General features: G+C 39.4%; 1 protein-coding gene across 10 annotated transcripts in view; it reads right to left on the minus strand.

The window, feature by feature from the left end:
• Positions 1 to 21,439, minus strand: part of PHACTR1 (phosphatase and actin regulator 1) — a 584,673-nt gene that overhangs the window by 264,013 nt on the left and 299,221 nt on the right. The gene's annotated exons all lie outside the window — the stretch shown is intronic.

Below are 21,439 nucleotides of genomic sequence, written 5' to 3' on the forward strand. Positions count from 1 at the left end.
ATAGACAATTTTAAGCTTCTCTATAATTTTCTTTTCTTTGGTCTTCTTTTTTTTTTTTGGAATGCGGAGGTGGACTTAATCCCATCACTGTCAGCTACTAGCCATATGCTAAGCCTCAGTAGCCACCTTTGTATAATAGAGAAAATATGAGAACTTATCTCTTAAATTGCTATGAGGAATGAATATATGTAAACATTTAGCAACGGATTTAGCATGTTGTGGGCACTAATAAATATTAGCTATATGAAAAGTATATATCATCATTGTAATATAAATATTATGTTTGTGTTTAAGCCTAACAAATCTACAGATGGTACTTAGTGGAAGTTGTGGTCGAATGTGCAGGGCATAAAGGAATGACCAATGACCTTGAATGTGACCTTTCCTCCCCAAGGCTAACACTGAAGTATGTGCAATGCAGCATGTAAAAGCATGGCTTCGGCATGGAGAGTCATGAGTCCCATGACCTAAGGCAAATTTCATCACTTTACAATGAGAATAATAATAGTTTCTTCATAGGGCTCTTGTATTCCAAAAGATAATGTACTTAAATACTGAACACAGTTCCTGGACATAGTTAAGTGCCCAGCAAATATTAGTATTATAATTCATCATAAAATCATACTTTAAATATAATAAATTTTGCCTTGACATTCCACTAGTTTTATTTTTACCTAAAGAAGTGCTTGCATTTTAAAATAAGGTTGTAGGAATTATTTAAACAGAAACTAGAACAATGCAGTAAAATGGGTTGTTAGGTTTAAAAAAAAAATCATATAGAACTTTTCTGGAATATTTATATTTTGAAAAGATAAACCCCTACCTACAAAATGGGAGGGGGGAATAAGGAGATTCTGAGAGGAGGGTATATAATAAAATAAGTTCAGGCTTAATTGGATGCCAAATTCATTTTTATCTGTTAGGATTTAATTTATGTGAAAATGGCAGTCTAATGAAAAATGGAAGTATTTATAGATTAATAACAACAACAGAGCCCATTAGCTGGTGTAATAAGACAAATCTATGATTAATTTTTGTCTTGGGAATATAAAATAATTTGGGTTTTAATCTTATAGCTAAATTGACTAACAAAGCCAAGAGTAACTCAAATACATTCACAATATTATCATGCCAGGCACAAAGCAAACACCCCATGAATACTTTGAAGGCTTTAGGGCATTTATTTAAATAGAAATTGCCTGAGATCTGGTGTAGATCCACTAAGCAGAAAGAAATTAGACAACATGAAGTCAATATTTTCATAGGTCTTCTAACAGCATTTGATATTTGTTGAACTATCCTTCAAGAAACATTGAAAGTAATTTATCTATTTCCTGGCTTTTCACTACCAGAAAAGGACTTTTTCTGTGTGCCATTTATACTGCCTCAAATGCAAATACAATTGTTCACTTTGATACTTATAAAAATTACTTGCACCTACAGGATTGAGCTGGTTCGAGAAAGATTCAATTCAGGAAGACGAGCCAGGCTACGGAAATCTTTATTTGCAAATACGGAAGCCACAGTCAGAAAATTTAAGTCTGGCAAACAAGTCCTCTCTATAACACTCAGATAACAACCCAGCCCCAACCGTAATACCAATAACAGGAATTTTTCTTTTAATTATCTGCAGAACTCAGCCACATGTCCACTGGGGGAGAAACAGTAGCTTTTCATCTTGAGCTCTTTCTCAGCTCACCAAGAGAGTAATAACTGAACCTCCCAGATAAAATATGAGAGGAAGTGGTTTGGAGGGGAAAAATCTATATTAAGTACTTTAACAAAAGTTGGTTTCTCCAGCAAACTGCCGTTTATGAATTTAATTCAACAACCATTTATTGAGCATCTGCTCTGTATGCAGCTTTGTGGATTAGAAAAGTCCTGTCCTTCAGAAGTACTCAAAATATTGTGGAACACACACTCATTTATTGGCTTAGACAAGACAACAATTTCAGATTTTCTTGAAGATAAGTTCGTAAGGAGGTTTTAAAAGAATTATTTCTTAGGACCATTTTGCTTTATTATATTTGGTGTAAAGTATGAACAATTTTATTAAAAGTCATAAACTAGCTCTTTGTTTAGGGCACTCTATGGGACAGGAAGAAAGTAAGTCAGTTCTATCTTTATAGCACTGAGAAAGTTCTTTTCTAGAATAGTTCATACTATAAAAGTTGAAATAACTTTTATGCCAGTAGCCATGTTTGCATGAATTAAGTTTCAAAATTCTGACAGATTGAATCAGTCCTGTATATAGCATTTTCCTTTCTGGTTCTCAGGCTGACCAGCTAGGATAAACGGCTAGAAATAAACAGCATTATACAGTTGCCTTAAATTCTTTTTTCTTTATCTAATTGCCAATAACTGCTAAGTATGGCTGTTTATCGAAGGAATCAATGATACGATGGTGCATTTTGACAAAGCATGGCCATATAAGACAACTTGTCCATAAAACAGGCAGTAATACTCTCATGTATAATAGTAGGATGATAACCTGGTAGCTAGAATATGTCAAGTGTATGCAGTCATTGCACAGTGAAAATGAAAAGTCACTTCAAACAGTTGCATGTCTATAGTTTGGTTAGGGCTGGAAACAGGTACAGAGGGGAAAATGGTCTCATTTCATTCTTCCAAATCATAGCCCTGCCAAAAAGCAATGAGGAGAATTTTGTTGACATTAAAAATCTAAAGTTTAAATAACAGAGTTTAAAGGCAATTTTGTGTAATTCCTAATTTTGGGGGGTCTGGCTGGGGTATTCTTCATAGAGTTGCCTCTTTATATATGTAGTTGCAAGTTAGGATGAATGCCTTAGCACTCTGGAAAAACAATGAAATCATAAGAGTGGGAAAAGAGAAGTCAGGTTCATTTTTATAACTTTCAGAAATAGAGGCAGAACTTTTTTTAATTTCACAAAATCAAGACTTCCTCTAAGGGGAAATTTTGACCAAAACTAAAGATAACAACATAAAAGAATAACAAAACATCTCTCATATCACTGGGCACAGTAGCTCATACCAGTAACCCCAGCACTTTGGGAGGCCATGGTGAGTGGATTGCGTGAGTTCAAGACCAACCTGGGTAACATGGTGAGACCCTGTCTCTACAAAAAATAAAAATTAGGCAGAGCATGGTGGTGCATGCCTATAGTCTTCATGAGGCTGAGGCGGGAGGATCACCTAAGCCCAGAATTCAAGGCTGCAGTGAGCCATGTTCGTGCCACTGCATTCCAGCCTGGGCAACAGAGCTAGACCCCATGTCAAAAAAAAATCTTTCATAACATCTTCCATATTCTCAAACAATAAAAATTTTATGACAAAGTAAATATCACGTAAATATGTAAAGCACAGGGATATCCTGTATGCACAAATAAAAAGAATCTGGAAAACACTGCTGTAAACATAGCAACAATAGGATTTATTCTACTGCATAATCATGACCTCACAAGGACTAAGGGCTCAAAGCTAACAGAGATGCTTTGTCATTTGTTTATATAGGTCCTCTATTACAGTAAAATGCTATCAAATAAAATAGAGAGGAGAATGAAAGCACATTATTACATATAAACAGACTCCGAATAAAATAAATAAGCTGAACTTAATGTTTTAGGATAGCCAACATTTAAAATACCATGGGCCACAATTATCTTTCAAGGTACTGATGTTTAGTATATAATGTGTCTCTTTAACAAATGGTACATATAGAATAGACTAAGGAATGAGTTGGCAAAATTATTCACAGGCTATATAATATCTGAAATATATCTCCATGGGTAATTATTCTGCAGCATTAGGTAAAATATTATATTCTAGAATTGATTTTCCTGATGCTGAAATTTGGGTGTTTCATTACACTAGTAAATTCCATAAGGGTAAGAATAGTGATACAGAAAACTACATATGTGCTTACTGTAAATATTTTCAAGATAATTTAAATACTGACATCTTTCTGCATATCTTCTATAAGTGGCCATCTTAATACAGGTTAAACAGACATTTCCATTTAGCACTTGGTGTCAATCTAGTAAGAAATGCAAACTTTGATTTCATTTTTCTTACTACTATTGTATTCCTTGGGCAAAGGTGAGTCAAAAAGAAAAGTGGCAATTTTTAATACTTGTTTTAAAGACATGAGTAATGTCGATCTTATTTTACAAATGAAATGCATCCTAAAAATAAATGAACTTGTTTCAGGGAATATAACCAATGTGCCAGAATTTACCTGGAAAGGTGTCCTGGTAGACAGGTAGAACAATACCTCCCTCATGCACCTAAAAAGTCATCCCTTCCCAGCCACATGTAATGTGGCATATTACTGAAAACAATCAATGACCATGCCTTCATATGAGAAGAATCAGACCAAAAAATTATATCACCCTGCATCTTAAAGTTTTAATAGAATCCGTTTCAATTAAACTAGTGGTAGACTTACATCACTCTTGGGATATAACCACATTCAATGTTGCTAACCAATATGAAGTACATCAACTATTTGTCTAAGCAAAATTCACAAAGTCTAAAAGTGAATGGTGGCACAATAAACATATTCCATCTAAGTATTCCAACTGAGTCCTAAAATAGACAGACACTGCATAGGGATGGTCACTCTATTTTCAAACTGAAAAAATATCAGAATACATGGGGTTCCAATTACATTAGATCAGTGGGGCAGAATACCCAAAATTAAGACTATCCTGAGAAACCAGGCATATATTCCAATATGAAGAAGTTATTATTGCTGGGATATGTTGGACATAATGTCTCCAGGCACTGTTAAACATCAATCTACATCAGTGGTTCTGGACCAGGGATAATCTTGCCTCCCATGAGACATTTGGCCAAATATCTGGGAATATTTTTGATTGTCACCACTGGGGTGGGGTGGGGGACATCTGCTACTGGCATCTAGTGGGTGGAGGCCAAGATGCTGCTGAACATCCTGCAACGCACCAGACAGTCTTCCATAATAAAGAATGATCTGGCCCAAAATGTCAACAGTGCTCAGGCTAATAAATCCTGCTCTCTGTATCCTCTGAACACATGATCCTAAAGAAACTAGACCTAGTTGAGTGAGTTCTGCTTTCACCTCTTCCATACATTACTGAATGATCATTGTCTCAGCACATGAATGAGTGTTTGTAATGAGTATTCTCAAGGTGTAGAACAGAAACTATTCTTCACTACCAACAGACAGCTGTTTCACATGTGCGATTTATCTTGTTTCAGCTATAATACAAACAGATCATTATGAAAAGCAAATGCCTTGACTGGCTTTAACATTCCTAGCTTATGAGCAATGGATTCTACTTCAGGGAATCCCTAATTAACAAAGCCAAGCAATTAATTGATTCCAAACATGAAAAACTAAACTGTTCATGTACACTGAATGCTAAAATCTCCCCCATCAGATTTCCTATTTAATTGAAATTCCACAAGATTTCTAAGTAATTTTTTAATGTTTTGCATTTTAATACATTATTTTTCAACATCTTCTCTTCCTCCCCGTTAGCTATAATATATTGAGTGCTAAGTGACAGGAAACTCTGTGTAAGTTTCTTCACATGAATTTTATACTTATAACAATCCTCATTGGTAGGAACTACAGATATTTTCCATATTATTCTTCAAACTCAAGAAATCTAGAGATAACAAGTGGAAATAAAACATCTCTTGCACTCACAAGCATGAATTCAGTGTGAATTCATTTAATACAATGAAAATCAAGAAGGAAAAAAGCCCAGGAGTATCAAAATAATACTTGTAACCACAATAACAATAAAAGCCACCATTTATTCAGCACTTACTATATGCTAGGGTCAGGGCCAAGCACTTCACATTATCTCACTTAATCCTACCACCAGCTCTAAATGTGGATGCTATCAGATTCACCATTTTACAGATGCAGAAACTGAGGCTTACTCTGAGAAGGTCACACAACTAGCAAGTGGCACATCTGGGGTCTGTGCCTGTTCTGTCTGTCACACTTGAGAGTCCACCAGGGGTGCACAAATCTGACCTTTGGTTCAAATCTGGCCTGCTGCCTCTCCTTATAAATAAAGTTTTACTGGAACACAGCCATTCTTATTTACATATGCACTGCTTCTCACTGCATTTGCACTAGAACAGCAGAGTAGAGTCGTTGCAACAGAGACCATATGGTGAAAGCCTAAAATATTTACTATCTGACCCTTTACAGAAAAAGTTTGCCAACACCTGTTGAAACTCTTCAATAATACGCAATGTCAACTCAACACTGTACTCCTAGCTACGTAGCTTCATTTCATTTCAGTATGCTCCTCCATCTATTTTTGTAGCCATCTTGAGAGCTAGTAATTACCTTTTCTTTGTATTTTGCCTGCTGAATGATGGCAATACTATTTGAGTGAAGCCCATTAAATTCTGCCATCACTAGCCATGCCAAGCCTCACTCCTCCACACCTGTACTATAGCTTATCAATTCCCCACCCCTTCTGCACGGCTGATGCTGAGAGATGAATCCAATAGGCCCTTTTCACCAAACCATTCCTCTGCTGAAGATTCTGCCATTACTTTATGCAGTGCATCCCCTGAAGTCCAGACATTTCTGTCTACAATTTAACATTCTTTAATCTTACCTGATGTTCTTTCAAATTCATATCATTTTAATACAATCTTGTAATTAAAAGAAACCTGGTTTCAAACTCTAACCCCAACACTTGCTGCCAGTGAGACTCAGGCATACTGTCTAGTTCCACTGAGCCTCATTTTCCTTTTCTACCAAATTGAGATAAATAGTATCTATCCCGGAAAGATTAGATTAATTCTTATAATTGGCACATAATAAGTGAATAAGCAATGTTATTACTGCTAATATCCAAAAAGCCAGTACACTTACTCTTCCTTCCTTCCCTCTGCTAGTGTTCACGTTATTTCCCCCACTTAGCATTTCTCCCTTCCTCACTCTACTAATCCAAACCAGCCTCTTCACCCAAAGCCTTATCCTAGACACTAGTCCACACTGAACTCTTGCTTTGGTGAACTCACTCGTGGTCAGCAGTACCCACCTTGCTCCTTAATCAGTGGCTCTCCACTCAGGAGCAATCTTGTCTCCAAGGCGACATTTGGCAAGGTCTAGAGATACTTATGGTTGCCACAAATGGGAGGTGGGTGCTACTGGCATCTAGTGGGTAGAGTCCAGGGATGCTGCTAAACATCCTACAATGTATAGGATGCACCTGACACTCCTCAATAGTAAAGAATTATCCAGCATAAAATGTCAACAGTCCTCAGCCTGAAAAACCCTGAGCTGAAATATTCCACGCATTGCAATCACAAGGTCTCCAGAAACATCAACCCTGCCCTATCATTCTGTGATACTGCCTGCTACAGAAAAGAGGAAGCTCCTGATTCCTGGATTAATTGAAGCAAAGGTATGATTGATATAATATTTTAATTTGCATTTATATCTCTGTTAACTAAAAATCACTGAATAAGTATGTCCAGCAACAGTGGAAACATTTCTTCTCAATTACTATGCTATAGTTTCAAGCTCATAGCTTCTGGTAGAAAAGAACAAATCACAAAGGAATCTCAGTGTTGTGTGTGCTTCTTTATCTCTCACAAGTGGGAACATAGTCAGTCAATACAGTACTTTCTATTGGAAGATTCTAACGCAGCACATTAATTTTCCTCTAGGACATTAGTCACCTGTGACACTCCGCAAAACAAACAAACTAAAAACAAGACATATGTGTAATAAAATACATTTGGGTAAAGAAGCATCTATGGCTGGACGCGGTGGCTCACGCTTGTAATCCCAGCACTTTGGGAGGCCGAGGCGGGTGGATCACGAGGTCAGGAGATCGAGACCACAGTGAAACCCCGTCTCTACTAAAAATACTAAAAAAAAAATTAGCCAGGCGTGGTGGTGGGCGCCTGTAGTCCCAGCTACTCGGAGAGGCTGAGGCAGGAGAATGGCGTGAACCCGGGAGGCGGAGCTTGCAGTGAGCCGAGATTGCGCCACTGCACTCCAGCCTGGGCGACAGAGCGAGACTGTCTCAAAAAAAAAGAAGCATCTATACCCTGTTCTTAGAGATTTACAATGCACATTTTCACACCAGGGGTTCTGAGATAAAAACATTTGTTTAACTTTGTTCCACTCAGTTTTCCACCCTAGTGTGATCTTGAAATTTTCTATATATCAGGCCGGGCACGGTGGCTCACACCTGTAATCCCAGCACTTTGGGAGGCCGAGACGGGTGGATCACCTGAGGTCAGGATTTTGAGACCAGTCTGGCCAACATGGTGAAACCCCATCTGTATTAAAAATACAAAAAATTAGCTGGGCGTGGTGGCAGGCACCTGTAATCCCAGCTGCTTGGGAGACTGAGGAAGGAGAATCGTTTGAACCCAGGAGGCGGAGTTTGCACTGAGCCTAGATTGCAGCACTGCACTCCAGCCTGGGTGACAGAGTGAGGCTCTGTCTCAAAAACAAAAACAAAAAATTCCACGTATTATTGTTACCATCCTGTGCAGCAAGTGTTAGGTGGAACACATTTAGGAAAACATCTCATTGAAGTTGGCAAAAACCTCAACATTGAACCATAGAACTTGAATTATAGTTTCTCACAGTGTAATCAGAGCTGCTCTGGGACACTAAATAGCAAAGAAGCACAACGTAGCCCCCTTAACTTCAGAAGTGTTGGTAGGAAGACCACTGCTTCTGCTGGTTTCTGTTGCAGTAACATGGACCCGAGGACTAGCCAGACTACACTTCCCATTGGCTTAAAAGACAAATGAAGGAACTTGTCTTTCTGCCTTGTCACCTTGGACTGGATACAACAGTACTGACGTCAATATATTTAAACACTGGGCAGAAAATTATTATTTACTCACAAGCAATAAGGCTAATTTAAACTTTTGCAGTACAAAGAAAGAAGAAACTCCAACAAATAGTGACTCTGAATATCCTTAAGCAAGCAAAGTAAGAGAGCATTTGCAAGAGAATAAAGGAGCAGGTACTCGGTACCCTATTTCTCCCCACTCGCTTCCCACCCAGTCCCTAATCCTCTCTAATTCCTTATATCCCTAAGTCATAGAGCCAATTGTTCATTTTTAAAATTCTGTGGTATCTATGGATTTAGCTGTATTGCAGAGGACTGAATTCTGAAGAGGGTCTGCACTTCCTAGAAGACCTCAGCCCAACCACCTTTGCTTAAGACCATGTAGACATTTTTTTTTTTTTTTTTTTGACGGGGGACTGGCCATCAGCAAGGTACTCTGGTGTCTAGAGCAGCCTTCAGGACATTGATCTTTAGAGTTGGCCATTACTCTGTGACCTGCACGGTCTGAAGAGGCTTGGCTGGGCACGGGGTGAGGACATGCACAGCTAGAAGCAATGTAGCAGCAACAACGCTGCCATCTGTTCCTCTAGCTCTAGGGCTCCCTCTGCGCTTTTCACCTTGAGATGAAAGGGCTATCATCCTCCCACCCTGTGAATCACACATACAAGCCTGTTTGGCCCTCCATTCTCCCACCCACCACCACCAAGAACAGAGCGGAGAAGATGGGAAGAAAAGAGAAATCCATCTCCTTCCTCCCTCTCTACAAGCCAGCACTATGGATATCAAAGCACAGGACTCCCTGTGTTTTTTGTTTGTGAAAAATCTCCAGATACCTCCTACATATTTTCAAGACCCTCTGGAAGAAAAGCTTGACCCTCCTATACTTGGGCCCCGTTTGCAAGAAGGAAAACAGAGAATTTTAAAATATCACAGAATTTTAAAATTCAGGGAGACTGAATGACCTGTCTGAGTCCAGTTGGTTTGGAGGATACTGGAACTGAAACTTAAGAGCCTGATTCCCAGGGGCGCTCTGTTTTCCTAACCCTCCCCAGAGGCTGCTAATTCCTTCTCTCTGGTAAACACTGCCAGGAATTGCACTCTTAGATTTCTGCAATAAAAATAAGCCATACTTGCTTTCTAAAATCATGGTGGAAATTCTCCCAGTTAAATCTGACTGCGATTTAGGCTATGATATTTTCAAAGTAAATTTGTACCATTTTATTATGGCTAATTATGTATTTGGAGTTAGCAATGCACACTGACCCATCTGTCATAATTATGGCTTAAAAGTGAAATGTCATTCCTGTCTGATTCTCAACTCTTGTTTATAAAACCAGTGGTGCCATTTGGAAGCATCAACAATGGTAAGAGAGCACAGGGACTATACAACTGCTCCAACTTCATTCTGAGCAGTTGCTTTTTTTAAAGAGGTGATTATTCATGTTGGCATGAGATTAAACATTCTTTTGGAAATAATTTGAATCTAAAAATGTTATATTCCTACCAATTTCTATATGATGTAATGTAATTCTTTAGCCAATACATACGTTTCCAAAACTAACTCTGCCCTAGGACATTCCATACACACCCATATACACAGATACACACACACACACACACACACACACACAGGAATAACATATGACTTATCTGGTTATACCTGACTTACATCACAGGTTATTCTATTAGATGTCATCTTCCTAGAATTAAATTTGGGATATAATGTCCACTGTTATGAGGTGATGCTTATATTCTAGAGATGCAGGTGTTTCACCCTACAATACAATGTATCTCATCTAAATGGAGGACAGCAGGGAACAACTTTTAAACTATAGTTCTGAAAAATTCCAGGACTCTACGGCACTATGTCAGGGCAGGCCCGCCAATCTGGCCTAAACCAGAGCAATCTCCCTTTTATCTGGTTTGTATATGGGCGTCTTCCAAGATGCTTGTTAAGTTTTCTTTTTCCAAAGAATAACTCTTCTATTATGTGTTTCTTTACTTTTTATTTCTTGACTATAGATACTCTTTTTTGCTTTTTTTTTTTTTTTTTTGAGACGGAGTGTTGCTCTGTCACCCAGGCTAGAGCGGAGTGGCACAATCTTGGCTCACTGCAGCCTCAACCTCCCCAGCTCAAGCAATCCTCCTACCTCAGCCTCCCAAGCAGCTGGGACTATAGGCACGCACCACCATGCCCGGCTAATTTTTGTATTTTTGTAGTGATGGGGTTTCACTATGTTGCCCAGGCTGGTCTTGAACTCTTGGGCTCAAGTGATCTACCAGCTTGGGCCTGGCCCAATACTCCTTTTTGTATGAGTTCTCCTTCTTTTGCTCTCTAGAAAAACTAAAAAAATTAACCTAGGCATGCAGCCCAACGACTACTACACTTTTCAGGTATTCCAAGCCATTTCTAGTGTCTTAACACAGGAATCTGCATTGATATTCACAGATTCAACCTCAAAGACCTGGGACAAGGATGGGAGGGGTCCAGCAGCCCATCGTTTCTACTCCCATGGCAAAGGGCATTTTCAGCTGCAGATATTAAAGCCTCTTCTTTTGTGTTCAGTTTTACTTTGGGTAGTGGTGTTCCGACCACAGGCTGCTTAATAGTGCATGAATAATTCATATCATGACTGGTAGAAAACAGCCACATACTATTTGTTCTCGATATGAGCACATTAAGGCTTTGGGCAGGCAAAAAAGGTTCACTGTATGTTTATTTTGAGGATGATGAGCTCCTGTCTGGTGGCCTGTTTGACTTTTCAAGGGGATGGTAAAGGGATGCATAAATCAGCGAGTTACTGAAATTTGCAGACGTGATTCTTGAAAACGTAGCAGATCAGCAATGTCCCTGCAGCCAAGATCTGCTTCTCTACACATCCTCTCATCATGTGGATTAGGTTAGCTCATCAGACCGGTGACAGTTTCCAAACATAAATAAACACAATCTATAGTATCCGCTGGATATGTCAGACAAACAGTTGCCCATAAACAGACTTCAAGTCTTTCAAGAAAGAACCTAATTCTGGTAGATGCCCAGCCTATCAGAGAGGGATGATCCCTAATTGTGCAGCAGATTTCAGCCTTCAAGTTGTGTGAGGACATACTGGTGCCAAATCTTACTGAGAACACCTTCAGAATCAGCAACATCTCCCTATAATGCATCTATCAATAATTCGAACTAATATGCAATTGAGTCTGGTAGGCTGTTATTCCCGTTTTTTTTTTCTTTGAGACAGAGTCTCGCTCTGTCACCCAGGCTGGAGTGCAGTGGCTCAATCTCAGCTCATTCCAACCTCTGCCTCCGGGATTCAAGCGATTCTCCAGCCTCAGCCTCCCAAGTAGCCGGAATTATAGGCAAGTGCCACCATGCCCGGCTAATTTTTGTATTTTTAGTAGAGACAGGGTTTTGCCATCTTGGCCAGGCTGGTCTCAAACTCCTGGCCTCAAGTAATCTGCCTGCCTTGGCCTCTCAAAGTGCTGGGATTACAAGCATGAGCCATCGTGCCCGGCCCCATTTTTTTCTTTTACTTTCCATGGCCAGAAGAATTCCATTCACTTTTGCTTTCCCCTTCTGTTACTTGTTCCTCACTCTTTCCACTCATAGACATGGAGCAGTGCTACTGTTTCGAGGAGACTGCATCAAAAGAAGATGGTGCTTCACTACAGATTGCTATTGTACTTGAAATAACCTCAGAACCAAGGTAAGAGGACAAGGGAAGCAGAATGTTACAGCCCTAAAAATGAGAACGAAAGAATGGGAACTTTTTACCCCCAAGAGCCTCTGCTGAGGTTACAGCTTGTTTAGAAGATAATTATTTGATTTTATAATTACTTTTGTGGGTTGCAAAATAATTACTGTGGAAGCAAATCTCCATGTGCCAAAATAGCAGAGGCAATTGTTCTAAAGTTCACATTGAAACAATAACAGAATCAAGATGGTTAACTCTTAGGTGGGGATTAGAAAAGCCATCCCTCTTTGTAACATGTGCCAGCCTGAAGCCCACATAAAGGTCAGGGTGGGAGTGGGAACACTAAAGATACTCCCCAAACTGAATTAAGATCAATTATTTCTTTGTAGGCTGATTTTCATTTTAAACCTGTGCCTCTGAGTACACCACAACATCAAATAGCTTTTGAAAAGACCAACGCTGCAATTCAGGTGAACGACACAGATATGTAATTGGACACTGGATAATCTACAGGGTCCTTTTCAATTCTAAAATCAGACTAGGATGCTAAAATGGTCAGGAGTGGTACTTTATTTATTATTATTATTATTATTTTGAGACAGGATCTCCCCCTGTGGCCCAGCCTGGAGTGCAGTGGTGTGATCTCAGCTTACTGCAACTTTTGCCTCCTGGGCTCAGGTGATCTTCCCACCTCAGTCACCCAAGTAGCTGGGATTACAGGCATGCACCACCACGCCTGGCTAATTTTAGTATTTTTTGTAGAGAGAGAGAGGGGTTTCACCATGTTGCCCAGGCTGGTCTTGAACTCCTGGGCTCAAGCGATCCACCCACCTCAGCCTCACAAGGTGCTGGATTACAAGTGTGAGCCACCGCACCCAGCCAGGAGAGATACTTTCTATTTACAGCAACTTCGATGTCACCAGGAGTTGGCAAAGTTTTTTTTTTTTTTTTTTTTTTTAAGGCCAGAGAATAAATATCTTAAGCTTTGAGAGTCTCTGTGACAGCAACTTAAGTCTGCGGTTGTAAGTTGAAAGGTGCCATAGACAGTGTGCAAACAACTGTGCACGGTTGTTTCCCAACAAGACTGTATCTACAGACACTAAAATCTGAATTTCGTGTATCTTGCGTCATGAATTATTATTCTTTGTTTGGTTTTTCTCCAGCCATTTAAAATCACAAACAACATTCTCAACCTACAAACATAGGCAGAGGGCCCATGGGCCATAGTTTACTAATCCCTGATCTAGATAGGTTTTAGGTACCTCAAGCGGAATGGAAGTAAATTCATTTTACAGGTGGAAAAAACTCAAAAGCAGGTAGAGGCATTAGAGGTCCTCTTGGCCTCCTCATTCTAACCAAACACCCTCTTCATCAAATAATTTCCACCTCAACTTTTCAATGAATTGACAGTTTGCTTTGGGTGTTCATCTTTGCCCAAATTTCCCTGAATGATCATATCCACATTTAATTAATTGCTTTAAGAAGTTAAACTTCCTTGGCCAAAATAAACAGTCCCTCCTTAGAGGTTCAGTAAAGTGTAAATCTCCAGGCAGGTGAAAGTGGCTTGATGGCCCGAAGGTGGGAGCCAGAGCCAGAGAGACAGCTCAGCTGCAGCAGCATGGACAGGTGACATTTAGGAAGCCATAAGCTACTCTGACTCTCTGACCCTCTTCCCTTAAATGGTCACAAGAGTAATTCCAACTGTAAAAGGTTGTTCTGATGACCACAAGGAAATAAGATATGCAAGCTATAAAGTGTAATATAAATACATTTATGTAAGGTGTCTAAAATCACTAGTTTTCTTAAGTGGACTGAATTAACTCTTTTTCTTGACCACCAGCTCGGTTAGAACCTTCTGACTTTCTTTCTTAAAAGTCCTGCAGGGTGGCTATCATCCATAAGAGATAATAACAAGTGTCAGGAAAATTGTAGAGAAACTGAACTTTTATATATTATTCATTGCTGCGGGGATGTACAATGGGGCAGCCAGTTTGGAAAAGAGTCTGGCAGACCCTCAAATGGTTAAACATGGAGTTACAATGTGATCTAGCAATTCACTCCCAGGTGCATACATAAGAGAGATGAAAAGCTGTGTCCATGCCAAAGCTCACGCATGAATGTTTATAGTGGCATATTCAGCAAAGCCAAAGAGTGGAAACAACCCAAATGTCTATCAACAGATGCATGGGTGAATAAATGTGGTATATCTGTACAATGAAATATTATTCAGCCATAAAAAGCAATGAAATTCTGATACATGCTACAGCATGAATACATTTTGAAAACACTGTGCTAAGTGAAAGAAGCCATATATTGCATGGCTACCATATATAAGGTACCACATATTGCATGGTTCCATTTATGTGAAATGTCTAGAATAGGGAAACCTATAGATTAGTGGCTACCTGGGATTTGGGGACGGAGTGTAGGGAATGGAATAATGAATGGATAGGTTAAGGGGAACAGAGTTGCTTTTTAGGTGTAATGAAAATATTCTAAAATTGATTGTGGTGATGGATGACAATTCCATGACTTAAACACTATTAAATTACATACCTTAAGTTAGTGAACCCTATGGTGCATGAATCATATCTCAATAAAAATGCTTTTTTAAAAATCCTCCAGGGAATACTACAACCCATCATGGAGCAAGTCCCAGCTCCTTAGCATGGTATCCCAGGCCCTTGGTATGTGGCCTGTGTCCATCTCCCCAGGCGCCCTTCTCACCATCCCCCAGCCACATCACACCACTGTCCTTACAGCCACTGTAATAAAGGGACACACATTCATTGACTAGATCCATAATAAATGAACATGTACATTCATGTATTGAACATATCTTAAGTGGATAATACCTGTGCACTGTTCTCAGCACTAGAAACACAGCAGTCATGAGAAGATAGGACAGACCCTTGCTGGAAGAGCAGCATTCAATGCCCTCCTCTGGCCTCTTGACCTTTCTCTACCCTTGCTTTTTGTCCTGCTTCCAGTGACTCTTTCCCTCAGGTATCAGCCAGCCCAACCCTATTCATCCCACTCAATTCAGCCCAAGTACCATCTCCTCCTACATGACCTGCTGGCCTTCTCCCCCAGGGAGGAGATGGGTTCCCCACCTGTGTGTCCATGACGTCCTGAGTCTACCTGTCACAGCAACGTCCCTGGCTGGACTGTTTCTCTCAGGGCAGGAACTCATTCTTTACCTCTCCACTCACACGTTAAGTTCACTGTAGGCATCAATGCTTGATACATGAATAAACAAATGACCATGTTCTATCCTTCCTCTGGCCTTGGGTATAAAAACAATACAACACTAAAAGCAATCATCATATGACTTCTCTCGAATGGTCTACTGCTAACCTTCTGGCTGATTTTTTCCCCTGGGCTGAAAATCTCTATAATTCATTTCTTCTTTTCCAAACCAACAACTGGATTCTTGTTTAGTTCCTGGTTCTATTGCAACTTTTGCCTCCTGGGACTTACCTTTTCTCCCTTACAACCTGTGGGGTGAAGTAAGGTCACCTCTGCCCCTCTCTCTGGCTACCTGGCCTTCAACAAACTCACCTTTATCTCTTGGCTTTCAGCTCAGCTGTCCCCCTGGCACAGATAGCCTGTCCACCAGCAGTACCACATTGAACATCATCAATGGTGGCTCCTAACTGGCTCAATGGACCACCACCCTTCAGGCTATTAGACACTTCTAGAAGGCCCCAAAGCCTAGTCAAGTCCAAAAAGTTCTCACCATTCATATATAAGTTAGTGAACCAAAGAAATTGAAGTTTAGGGCTAGGAAACAAGTACTGATCCTTTCCACCCACCCCCATTAAACTTTTATGGATATATTTTATCTATTACCTTTTTCAATGTGAGTGTTTTTATCTCCTTTAGACAAATAAGGATATTTCAAGCTATAGATTTCACAAATTGTTTAAGTATGTCTTCTCCTAAACTAAGTGACTATTTACAGATGTCTGTAAAGTGTCAGAGCAATATTAGAACAGAAGGGGAAATTATTAGTAAAATTATATGTGAGCTCAAAGTTATGTTAAAAATAAGACAAGATGATTTTGAATCGCTGGTGATTGAAAGTGTATTATTGGACACACTCTGAGCCTGAAACAGATATTGCAGAATCTTGGTCTTTTGGCTGCTCAAGGTCTTGAAACATGCTTTGTTGAGCTATGAGCAGCATGGAGCTGGGTCCTTGTCTTGTCTGGTCCTTGCCTAGGCACTAACAGCAACACCATTGTAAAAACTCACTCAAATTTGCTTTAACATGATACAAGAGTAGGGGAATCTGAGTGCTATGTCTATGGGGACTAATTATCCCATTATGTCTACTTTTGCGTATGTGTACATTTTTTCATAATAAACGTTTATAAAGGGTATCTTGGGCCAGGCATCGCGGCTCACGCTTGTAATCCCAGCACTTTGGGAGGCTGAGGTGGGTGGACTGCTTGAGCCCAGGAGTTCAAGATCAGCCTGGGCAATATGGGGGAAATCCTGTCTCTACAAAAAGAAAAAAAAAAAAAAAATATATATATATATATATATATATACACGTATATATATATGTGTGTGTATATGTATATATACGTGTATATATACGTATATATGTATGTATACGTATATATACATGTATGTATACGTATATAAACGTGTATGTATATGTATATATACGTATATATGTGTATATATGTATATATGTATGTATACATACGTATATACATATATGTGTATGTATATGTCTGTATACACGTATACATACATATATACACGTATATATGTATATATACATATACATACATATATACACGTATATATGTATATATACATATACATACATATATATACACGCATATATACATATACATACATACATACATATATATACATACACACACACACACACACACACACAAATTAGCCAGATGTGGTGGTACATGCCTGTAGTCCCAGCTACCAGGTGGGAGGTTAGCCTGAACCACGATTTTGCCTCTGCACTCCAACCTGAGCAACAGAGTGAGACCCCATCTCAAATAAACAAACAAACAAACAACAGATAGATGAGTTGATCACATCGCCTCTGCTTAAAAACCCTGTGCCATCTTTGGTATTTGCAATCTGAATTCCTTTGGAAGTGGATGCAATCTGAACTGCTTCTGAAACTGTAAGAGGCTTTTCCTGACCTTCCTTCTCTTGCCCAAGGTGGAACCTACCACTCTGTCCTCAGTCTGATCCTTACCTTATTTGTCTTGTTAGAAATATATGTTTAAATATAGAGAAGAAGTGGGTGCTCTCATCTTGGACTCAATCCAAGGAAGTTTAATTACAGAAGAGGCAAAGCAACACAGTATAGCAGGGGGAAATGCCCAAGGCAAAATTGGACTTGAGGGGTAACAATATGAACGCTAGCAATCGCAGCTAATATTTCTCAAGCACTTTCTCTTGCAAGGCACCATGCTAAATGCTTTGTACCAAATATCTCATTTAATCCCCACAACTAATATAGTAATATTCCCAAATCACCCAGCCAGCAAGCAGAGGAGACACTGAAAACAGGCAGTACGTTTCCAGAATCCAGCTGTGAACCCCAATTGAAAACTGCTTCCCTCTTCAAGGACAGGTTCTGTTAGCAGCCCTGACACCAAATGGTGGTTTGACCTCTGTAGACTGCTCGCTTAATCCTTATGCATCTTCATTTTCTCACCTGCAAAATAAGGGATGTGACCCATAGAAACTCACAGGGCATTCTCTCCTAAAAGGCTGTCTTGATAAATGAACTCTACGATCCGTACAGCAGAGAATTAGTATGACAAATTGTTATTCCTAAAGTTCACATTGGAATCCATTAGAAAATATGCTAAATATTTCTAATCCCTAAAACAAAACTCGGGAAAACATCTAGCAAGTCCATGGATTAGTAAATTTCTATATAAATGTTTAAAAAATAGCAATCATATATAGTAAAATGAAGACAGAAGTGATCTACTGATTAATTACATGTAAAAGGCACTGAGTAGCAGTTGCAATCAATATGTCTTGTTTCTAAATCCATCATTTTATTACTTTTTAAGTATCATTATAAAATAAGACTGAGAAGCTTCAAGATATTTTTAAAAACTGTTAAAGTATTTCTATTGAAATTACATCTTAATACATAATTATTAAATATATTATAATTCCTAAAATTATTCCTATTAATGGACTCAAAAGGAGTTCAAATGAAAATAGAAATGTGTTTGAAATTAAATACAGAATACTTCACTTTCTAGAATAGATTTTCTCTAAATTTGATTTTTAACTATTTGTAAATTAAATCATATTCTCCTATTAACTTCTAATATAAGTTCGGTGATGACTTAGCTGTGTTTCTTATGGCTTTACGATGTCCATAACTTCTAATCTACCAGGTTGTAAATTACTCTCCCTCTATCCCCACTAAAGTCAGCCTCTCTATCAAGTAGGTAAGGAGGGAAAAAAAAAAATTAAATGCAGCAGAAAATTCTGCAATTCCTTCTCATTCTTTACCATAATAAACCTAGCTTATTGAGACTGCACATGTATACATCACACATGCACACAGATATAAACAGACACCACAATACCTAATGTTCCACATTCGGTGTAGGTGGCAGAGATAAATGGCCATTAAAAAAAATCAACTTGATGGTACAGTTGAAAGCATCTTGGTTGTTGTCGTTGCTTTTTTTTTTTTTTTCTTTTTGAGACAGAGTCTTGCTTCTTCACCCAGGCTGGAGTGCAATGGCACGATCTTGGCTCACTGCAACCTCTGCCTCCTGGGTTCAAGCAATTCTCCTGCCCCAGCCTCCCCAGTAGCTGGGATTACAGGCATGTGCCACCACGCTGGCTAATTTTTGTATTTTTAGTAGAGACAGGGTTTCACCCTGTTGGCCATGCTGGTCTCAAACTCTTGACCCCAAGTGATCCACAGGCTTTGGCCTCCCAAAGTGCTGGGATTACAAGCGTGAGCCACCGCGCCCAGCCGCGTCTTGGGTTTAAAGTGAAACAGATGAGGGTGTGAGTCTTTGTTCTACCCTGTATTTACTCTGTGGCTTTCCTGTGTAAGCTTGTTTCCTCACCTGATAATAGATTTAGTATTGAACCAAAACAGCAAAGATGGAAGGAAACACAAACTGTCTTTGGCCATTAATGGTGAATTGTGTTCTATGGTTTCTTAACAATAGAGAATTACTTAAAATAAGTTTAGCAAAACATCTTTAATACTAGTTAGTAGATACCAGGAAAAAAAAAAAAAAAACTCTTGAGTAAAAAGATAATTGCTACAATGTAATTTTACCTTTTATATACCTCTCAATAGCCAGAAATATTTTATCCTTTAAAGTTTATTCTTCAGTTATAGATTGTCTTAAACTGCAAGTTATTAAAATATGCTTAAATAACTATTTCATATGCAAAGAAATTAAGTGTGAAAGAAACTCAGTGAACAATACCTTTGTAAAGTTTCATCTGTGTAAAATTTCTAGAAGGGCTTTCAAGCTGTATCAGAATTTTCTGTGGGTGCCATCAAGTGGCCTCCGCAGTGATGAATCAGGAACCAGGCACACTTATGGTACTGGACATAATACAGGTGTGCCCCACCTTAAGAAGCACCTTCCTCTACAGAGCCTGACCAAACAGGACATTGGGGAAATCTGTTTGGCTCATTATGATCTTGAGCATACAAATGTTTTAAAATAGCTGGTGCTCCTGGCATGTAGAAAACATGACTCAAATTGCAAATCGCTTCCAGAGAGTTTATCTAAAAGAACATCCACTCCCTACAGACTATCTTGGGGAGGGCAATCTTGCCCAAAGTGAAATTTTATTGGAACTTCCACAGTGGGCAGTGCTGCTTTGGTTTCTGCCAGTAAAAGAAGAAGGGTTAAACTCCTGACCTCATTCCATTTTGGTGATTAAATGAGTGCACCACACAATAGATTGGCAGGATTAGCAGCACGAAATTAGGCAAAAATGAGGCACTATAACATTCGGTCTCCCCTATTTAAGAATCCTTTGAGGGTAAATAATCCTATCAGGTGATATGTGAGCATCCATACATAGCTCCTTGGAAGTGTGTGAGGCTGTGGAGATGACGCACGTTTCAAGAACTCTGTGCTGTAGGTTAAAATACGCACCTGTCTCCATTGTCAGGGTATACCGCATTTACCAGTGACAGCACTCATAATGACATTTGTAAACACACTTCCTTGAGTATGGACATACACCTTTCCTTACTGTAGCAGCATTTACAGACACTAATTTAAATAAACTCCCAGTGTTGTAGAAGCAGCCCATTTGGGCAGCAATTCAGTCAAGAGAGCAACTGACATTTAATAACCATTTTAGCCTGCATCTCAAGCTCTGTTGCGTTACATGGGAAAGGTCTGGCTTCGGGTCATCTGATTAATCCATTTGTATTCCATAGGTCTCGATGTTACCAGCTGATGTAGTAACCAACACATGTCAGTCAGTGTGTGCTTCTCAGAAACGTATATCCCCACTACACCTAACAGCAGGGGCGTTCATGTGTTTTGTGTGTTTGCCTTCCTCCAGTGCCGTCCCAGTTTTCCTCTTGGATGCCTGGTGGTGTCCTGCACAGCCTCTGTTGCAGTTTAATCAAAGAAAACGATAATGACGCTAGCAGGACTCTAATTTTGAAAAGACATTAGCCAAGCCAGAGTCATTTCATTACTCTGCACTTCCGAGGCCGAATAAGAACGGGAGGGATCCTAAGTAATGTTTGTTCTTCCAAAAGGAACAGCAAAACCTGCCTAGCTGATAGGAAAAACCTGCCTGCCCAAGCAGGTGTGCGTGTCAGGCATGGAGATGAGCTTCAGGCCGGCCAGTAGCTAAGGCTTTCAATGTAAAATCTGCTGCCTAAAACTTTTCCATGACCTCCAGCGGCCCTGC

Source organism: Symphalangus syndactylus, chromosome 23, assembly GCF_028878055.3.
Source record: "Symphalangus syndactylus isolate Jambi chromosome 23, NHGRI_mSymSyn1-v2.1_pri, whole genome shotgun sequence".
Taxonomy (NCBI): Eukaryota; Metazoa; Chordata; class Mammalia; order Primates; family Hylobatidae; genus Symphalangus; species Symphalangus syndactylus.